Genomic DNA, 8664 nt, shown 5'->3' on the forward strand with positions numbered 1-8664 from the left:
AACTATAAAGAGGAGCATTTTGCTATATTTATGCGCTATTGCATTTTAATATTTTTACTTAACCTGTTGTCTACATGATTCAACTCCTCCTATAAAATAGCATTTTACTTATTAAGAAAAACAGACTGAAAGTGTGAAAGACAAACACTCCTTAAAAATAAAGGTGCTTAAAAGGTTCTTCACAGAACCATTTTTGGTTCCACAAAGAACCATTCAGTCAAAGGTTCTTAAAGAACCATCTCTTTCTCAACTTTTTATAATCTGAAGAACCTTCTTTCACCACAAAGAACCTTTTGTGAAACGTAAAGGTTCTTCAAATGTTGAAGGTTCTTTATGAAGCCATTTAGACAAAAAGGTTCTTCTATGGCATCGTGAAGCACCTTTATTTTTAAGAGTGTATGACAACATTTACAGGATGCATTGAGGAGGAGCCCATACTACACTCAGTGGCCAAGTGATGCTTATGGTCCATAATATTGGTACATATTCTGTGTAATAAACAATGCGTGACTGTATATTTCAAGTTGGAAAAGACATTTAGTTCCCATTTTAAGTGAACCTTTGTTCCCAGGTCATCTACAAGATGGATTAAAATGCTGATAAAGTCAAGAAAAATGAGACATAAACAAATGACAGTATGATTGAAATGTTAACGTAAAAAAAATCAAATAAAATAATAATAATTATAAAATAAGTAAAACAAATTTATTCTGTGGCACCTAAAAAAATAATTTGTCGCCTAAGTTTTTTTCTTATAGGAGCCAACGGCTCCTTACTCTATTTTTTTGTTTGGAGCCCTGATTTGATCTGGCTTTTCACTTTTCACTTTTTCACTTTTCGTGATCCATTCAGATCTATATTAATAACTACAAGTCCTGCGCTGCATATTTCTCATTGTTCCACTCGCAAATGTATCTGATTACAGAAGGTTGTGTTTGTCGTTGCTGCACACATAGGGCTAGAGGAGGGTTTCCAGGGCTTTGAGAAACACACAAGACCAGAAGCCAGACAGCTGAGTTAATATGGCCTGTGCAGTATGGATCGCCCCTCAGGACGTGGCTGGTGTTTTTGCTTTGACAGTTTACATGCAGTGCCTTTGCGTGTGCATTCACACATCTGGGAGGGTCGTGAAAGGAGGGAGGTCAGGGCTTCAGGGTTTACTATCAGATTTCAGATGCATTTTTAGTAGGGATGCACGATATATCGGCCACCATATCGGTATCGGCCCATATCGGCTCATTTTTTCTGTTATCGGTATCGGCCTGATAAGAAAATTTGGCCGATATCTTAAAGCCGATAAATAATGCATTATTTCCTTCAGAGACACTTCAGATGTGCGCTGTTCGTTTGCAGCCTTTTGTGCAATTGTACATTGTAATATTGTGTTTATTTGATGTATATCTGATTTATCTCATATAGAATGCGTTTGGTTAAGTTAAAAGAGCGCTTCAGTTTACCAGTGATCGTCTTTAGCTCAGCGCACGCAGCTCAAACAGCAGTGCACAACATTAATAACTATGATTGGGAATGTCGTGTATATAACATTCTAATGAGAACATTATTATAATAAAACGTTGTGAATTCTTTGGGTTTAGTTGCCGTGTTTCAGCGCGTTGTTATGGGAAGAGCGCATCCACAACAGGATCACACATTCTGACTATAGCACGCAATAACTGCATAATTTTGTACATATATAAGTTGTAATATTATGTTTATGTTGTATTAATATTAATCTCAGGATGCATTTCCTTGAGTTAAATAAGCTGCCAGCAAAACGCTTCAGTTTACCATGTTCATTCAGCTCTTCAGCTTCAGCACGCGCAGCTCAACGGCTGCTATTTAAAACAGTGGTATTAATTTGTTACTTTTTCAAAATCATTGATATATTATTAATAACAACAACCACTTGTATTGTTCTCTTATTATTTTCATCAACAATATGGGTTTTTTTTTAGGGATGCACGATATATCGGCCACCATATCGGTATTGGCCCATATCGGCTCATTTTTTCTGTTATTGGTATCGGCCTGATAAGAAAATTTGGCCGATATCTTAAAGCCGATAAATAATGCATTATTTCCTTCAGAGACACTTCAGATGCGCGCTGTTCGTTTGCAGCCTTTTGTGCAATTGTACGTTGTAATATTGTGTTTATTTGATGTATATCTGATTTATCTCATATAGAATGCGTTTGGTTAAGTTAAAAGAGCGCTTCAGTTTACCGGTGATCATCTTTAGCTCAGCGCACGCAGCTCAAACAGCAGTGCACAACATTAATAACTATGATTGGGAATGTTGTGTATATAACATTCTAATGAGAACATTATTATAATAAAACGTTGTGAATTCTTTGTTTAGTTGCTGTGTTTCAGTGCGTTGTTATGGGAAGAGCGCATCCACAACAGGATCACACATTCTGACTATAGCATGCAATAACTGCGTCATTTGTCATTTCATATATAAGTTGTAATATTATGTTTATGTTGTATTAATATTAATCTCAGGATGCATTTCCTTGAGTTAAATAAGCTGCCAGCAAAACGCTTCAGTTTACCGTGTTCATTCAGCTCTTCAGCTTCAGCTTGAGCTGCAGCTCAATGGCTGCTATTTAAAACAGTGGTATTAATTTGTTACTTTTTCAAAATCATTGATATATTATTAATAACAACAACTACTTGTATTTTTCTCTTATTATTTTCATCAACAATATGGTTTAGTAATTAAAATCATTTAATTATTGTCCGTGCAGAGGCTATTCCATTTTATTGATCTATGGCGCATTCATTTTGATTCTTTACACGTGTAATGATGTCCAGTGACTTGTTTGCATTATTTATGCATAATTTTATTTATTTGTAAGACTTTTTTATGACTAAATTTGGTAATGGGAGAGTAAAAATATTTTTAAAACGTACACCGTTCAAACTAGGCTGCTTATGTTGAAGTGTTTGGGATGTGGCTTTTAATGATGAGACCTTTTTTGTAATCAGGCTCTCAAAAAGTATATAACAATTTGGATATAGATTTATCGGCCAACATATCGGTTATCGGCTTTCAAAAATAAAGAATAATCGGTTATCGGTATCGGCCAAAATTTTCATATCAGTGCATCCCTAATTTTTAGTTGCATTGTGTTATGTGTTAACTGTTACTTTCCACTGGCTGTATTCTAGCAGGAAGCGCTGTACCATGTCAGTCAGTCATCTGTGCGCTTGTCTAGTCCTACAGCACAAGCTTAACTTTTACCTCTAAATTACCTCCCCAGAGAGGAACTGAAGATACCCCTGGCCTGAGGAGTGCTCATCTAATGTTTCATTGTGCTTTTGGCTTCTTCTCTCACTAGGACCACTATCACATGTTTTACCAAACCAAAACATGCCACTTAGTAATTCTGATTTTGTGGGGGGGAGGGAACAGATAACTACACCTCTGTTGTTCCTGTTGGTTCCTATTTTGAGCCATTTAATGAATGACAAGCACATTACTGTAGATATATTTTAATTAATTTATTAAAATATATCTAAAAATGCAACTGATACAAACAGTGGCTTGAATACACCTTTTCTGTGACAAGAATGTTTTTTTGTATTAAAAACTATTTATCATAAACCATAATTGTCATGTATATCATATATATGCTAAATATGTAATAATATTTATTAGAAATCATTTTATCACATTTGATCCTTTTCTTTATAGTTTGTGCCACTATTATTACCTGCCTGTATTCCTGTAATTAATGAAAATTGTTAGCAACATGGAGAGCCAAGAAGAGAGAGGAAATTGATTAATTTGTTGTTTTAGAGTGACATATTATTTTAACTTTTATTTTTCAAGCATCCTCAGGGTGCATGCGAGACTTTATTAAAGGCAAAGAAAAACAGATACTTTATAATGAAATACAAAATGACTTTGAATATAGCTCTGAGCATCAATTCTCAATGGAGGCCCATGCAGAATGTTTTCTGCTGTGAAATCTCAATGGACTATGTGCACATATAAACACACATGTCTTAACGGGCCCGTCATATTGATAATGCTGGAAGAGAGCAATGTTTATTTTTATAGCACACCAAAGAAGAAAGGGGTTGAATCTTTGCTCTGTGTATTTGAACAATGAGAAATACATTAGAGTTGGACACCATTTGTTTCTTTGAAGCCAACTGAATCAAAGTAAATTCACAGCGGCTGCTCCAAAGCGCAATATCCATGCTTTCTGGATATTGGTGACCTTTCGAGACCCCGACAGCGGACAGAGAGACTGAGTGCTCAGAACCACTGAAAAATTGCTTCTCGTCCGCCAGCGAGCAGTGGCTCCATGCCACAACTATCCAGTCAAACTCTCTTTTTTTTAAGAGGGCAGTCTGAGAGTCACCAAACCATAATATGACTGACTTCCCCTGCTGCCCCAGGCCATGATGGTCAGCTCATGAGGTCTGTCGAAGACATTGAGGTTTTTGGTTCATGTCACTTCTGTTGACTTTGTCCAAGTCAGTTGTGTAGACTTTCGTTCTTCGTTGAATTTCGTTCTTCTGTTGAACATGATATTTTGAAGAATGTTGGTAACCAAACAGTTGCTGGCAGCCATTGACTTCCATTAAAAGTGTTTTTTTTTTTTTTTTCTTTATTCCCTTATATACTGTAGTTTGCATGAAATTACATACAGGCTACAGAAGAAAAGTGCTTTTACCAACTTTTTACTGCAGAAGGTGCAATTACTGTATTTTATGTGTGTATTTAAATAAAATGTAGACCTTATTAGAATTTAGAATGCATTAAAACGGCATAAAACAAATCTGACAAAAAATGTTATAATAGTTATTTCTATATATTTGTATTCTATATAATACAATATATTAAATATGCCAATTGTTATGACAAAGTGAATGACTTTTAATTTCACCCACATTCTAATATTTTGTCTACTGCAAATAATGACCACAACCTGATTTGACAGATTTTTTTTTATTATTATTGTTTTGTTTATTTATTTACTTCCTTATTGATCAGCATTATTTTGAAGTTAAAACACCGAATGGTAGACTAAAAGAAAAATTTGTCACAATTTGTATGCTGTATAATAAGCTCTATTTTAAGGTGCAGTAACACGTTACTGAGAGACTTGTCTCAAGGTTACACATATATGTCCTGTCCCTGAGAAAATCAAGCAGATGCCCTCATTTCTGATGAAATGCTTGAAAACAGGAAATGGAAGAAGGATGTAGGTTGATGTAACTGCCTTTGTTTAGCATGCAAGTGTGCTTAATCCTTTCTGATAAGTAGAAAAGCGTTAGCTTCTGTTTTTGATGCTTAATCTTATCAGTACTTTTTCCACTTCATCAAATAGAGTCAAGATATTGGATGGAGATTATTAGGTAGAATTTTGTTAGGTAATGTTTCCATAAAAAGCAGGAAACAAACCTTTGTCAGCCACATGGTCACCTGAGCTCAACATGTGCACTAACCAGCCACTGCAAACTTTTTTTCTGTTGTGGAAATGTAATCTTATTATTTTTTTCTGCTTGTTTGATCAACACACTGTCCTCAGCATCCTCAGCAAAGCTTAGACTTTTATTTTTATGGCAGCTTATTTACATTGTACATTCTCACATTACTTTTCTTTAATTTGCATTATGACAAGTGTTGTCCGCACCGCTGCTCTGATGCCACTTCCTTTTTACACATAAAAAAGATGCACTTGTCAAACAGACTAAATGTGACTAAAAATGACTAAATATATAAATATTTTTAGTGGTAACTGTTTTTCTGTCCCCTGATTTCTGAATTAATTGAATCTGTCTTTTACTAGCTGAGAAATAGGTTTATTATCCATGAGTTCATGCATTATACAGACTCTGGTAATGCACTAAAACAGGCCTGATGCAATTTGCATGAGGTTGTTTGTTTTAATAAGATTCACAAGATCAAGAATCATGTCTTAGTGGCCTTAATTCCCCCTTAGCCTGATTGTAGTATGAATACATTACCATGTGATCAGACATGCACTATCCGCAGTGTATTTTCACTGATTTTAAAGGGATAGTTCACCCAAAAATGTTAATTAAGCCAGAGCTTAAGCTTACCGGAGTTTATGCGACGCCTACATCCTACGTTATCCGCTGGAGCACCACTCTCTAGTGAACATGCATATGACAGTTAGCGGAAGCTAGAGATTACAGTTTATAAAGTTTTAAATATGGATCTTTTTCTTACACAAATGCATCGATTCGCTTCAAAAGGCCTTTATTAACCTCCCCCCGGAGCCGTGTGGAGCACTTTTTATGATGGATGGTTGCACTTTTTTGGGCTTCAAAATCTCGACCTTTCACTGCCATTGTAATGCTTGGAAGAGCCAGGACATTTTTTTTTTTTAAATATAAATCTGATTGTATTCATTTGAAATAAGAAATCATATACACCTAGGATGGCTTGAAAACAAGACTTTGAAAGTACAGAGTAGAGTCTATCAAACTATCCCTGAAAAGGAAGGCTAATGGATGATTTCTGTGAGACCCCTCAGATATTTACTTTAAATTGAGCTGTTAATACCGCCGTCACGGTTAACTGAGAAACAAAAAAAAAGTCTACATTTGTTTATATAAATGTACATATTTTAATACATTAATAAATACATGAAATAAATGGCCAACTAAAATCATGAAATAAACTAAATTACATAAAATTAAAGTGATAGTTCAATCATGACAATTCTCTGAGGATTTTAGCATGGTGATGGATATGACAGTGTTAATGTATTTTGTCTTGGCGGAATAGATCTGCTACGCTGCTGCTGCTGCTGAATTGCTGCTGCTGTTGGTTATTGCTGTAGTTGTAGATTATTGCTGCTACTGCAAGCAAGCACAGGAATTTGCTACTGCCAGTGCATATGGCAATACAGTGCTGTGAGTATTTAAGACATACTGCTGCTGCACAAATAGCATATAAAATAAACCGTAGCAGATCTATACAGGTGGACAGAGGCGGACAGAGTACACAACTCTATTACTTGAAACTCTATAACGCTGTACGTGAAAGTACAGATACTGATGGTCAAATATTACTCCATTACAAGTGAAAGTTGTAAAGACAGATTTTTACTTAAGTAAAAGTACAGAAGTACTTGCTTTTAAAAGTAAAATTCCTTTTTTATGTCAATGCACTGTTTTATTATTGTTGTATGTAATACTTGCAATACCTCTGAAATAAATTACAATACTGAATACACTGACTAGCTTGTAGTATCTTTGGAATAAAAAGCTTTTAGAATGTTAAAAACCTATGGGGAAAAAACAAAACAAAAAAAATATTTAACACCCCTACCCACCCCCACAAAAGCAGGATGGTAGTGATCTCACACAGCTCTGACAGTGTGTGCACACATCTATGTGTAGCAATTCATCCACATTTGAACAGAGTGGACAGTGAACCTGCTTTAAATACAGAGTGATAAGGAAGAAAAAAATCAAACCTGCTTTAAAACCCAGCAACACAACTGTAGCTGTATAACTTTACAACAGCAACACAGCTTTAACAAAAAAAGCAAAACAGCAACAGACTTATATCAAAACAAACATTTTAAAAATGCTCTCTAATTGCTCTTGCAGTACTTTGATGTCACACACAGAACAGTCTGTGCAGTGCTGCTTCAGTCAAACACCTATTGTGTTTTATTAGGAGACGTACAACAGTTCTTCTGTGACTTTATAGGTAATATTTTCACTTACACAATTTAGCAAAATCAGACAATATTGTGTCTAATATATACCACAATATTAACTTCTTATTATTGAATTGTAAATAAATATCACATTTGCAACTGGTCAGTGTTCAAAAAATGATGGGAAATCACTTCATGTAGCCCTACAAGAGTGATTACTGATAAACTGTCGGAAAAAAGAAAGTCATGTTTTAGAAAAGAAAAAAAATCACCCACACCCTTCACTCACTCACTCACTCACTCACTCACTCACTCACAGGCAGTAAGCTCATTGGCTGCATATTCAGCATGAACCAATCAGCTTGTGCCAAGTCGTTTAACTCTCTGGATATCATCAGTTACGTTAACAACCCGTCAGCCTGCGCCATCTAGAGTTTCATGACTGAACTATATATTTCACCCTAAAAATGCAAATGTACTCACCCTCAAGTTGTGACAAATCTGTATGAATTTCTTTTTTTCTGCTGAACACAAAAGAAGATATTTTGAAGAATGTTGGTAATCAAAGAGTTGCTGGTCCCCATTGACTTCCATAATATTTTTCCCCATACTATGGACATCAGTGGTGATCAGCAACTGTTTGTTTAACCACATATTTCAAATATATACTTTTATGTTCTGCAGAGAAAAAAAAATCATACAGGTTTCGAACAATGATGACTTTTTGCGTGATCTATCTCTTTTAATGCAGTTTTGTGTTTATTTTCTCTATTTAATTTTGTTGCAGAAGAAAGTTTCTGAATGTAAGTAGTGTTGAATGACAAATGAGACTTTACACAGTCTTGGTTCCTCACTTCTGGTTTGATTCCAAAGGAAAAGTCTAATTTAAGAACTTCTACATCTGTGTGTGTTTTAAAAACTGGACGCAGAGTTATTACCAATATTTTTTATAACATTTTTAATTTTTATTGGGGCTAGAGGTGACAAAATGTATTGGCCAAGAGAA

At 35.1% G+C, this 8664-nt stretch overlaps 1 protein-coding gene across 3 annotated transcripts in view; it reads left to right on the top strand.

Annotated features, from left to right (window-relative positions):
* Nucleotides 1-8664, top strand: part of LOC107558887 (protein FAM19A1-like) — a 186014-nt gene that overhangs the window by 101764 nt on the left and 75586 nt on the right. The window lies entirely within an intron of this gene.

The sequence above is a fragment of the Sinocyclocheilus grahami genome, unplaced genomic scaffold (assembly GCF_001515645.1).
Source record: "Sinocyclocheilus grahami isolate Dianchi unplaced genomic scaffold, SAMN03320097.WGS_v1.1 scaffold664.1, whole genome shotgun sequence".
Taxonomy (NCBI): domain Eukaryota; kingdom Metazoa; phylum Chordata; class Actinopteri; order Cypriniformes; family Cyprinidae; genus Sinocyclocheilus; species Sinocyclocheilus grahami.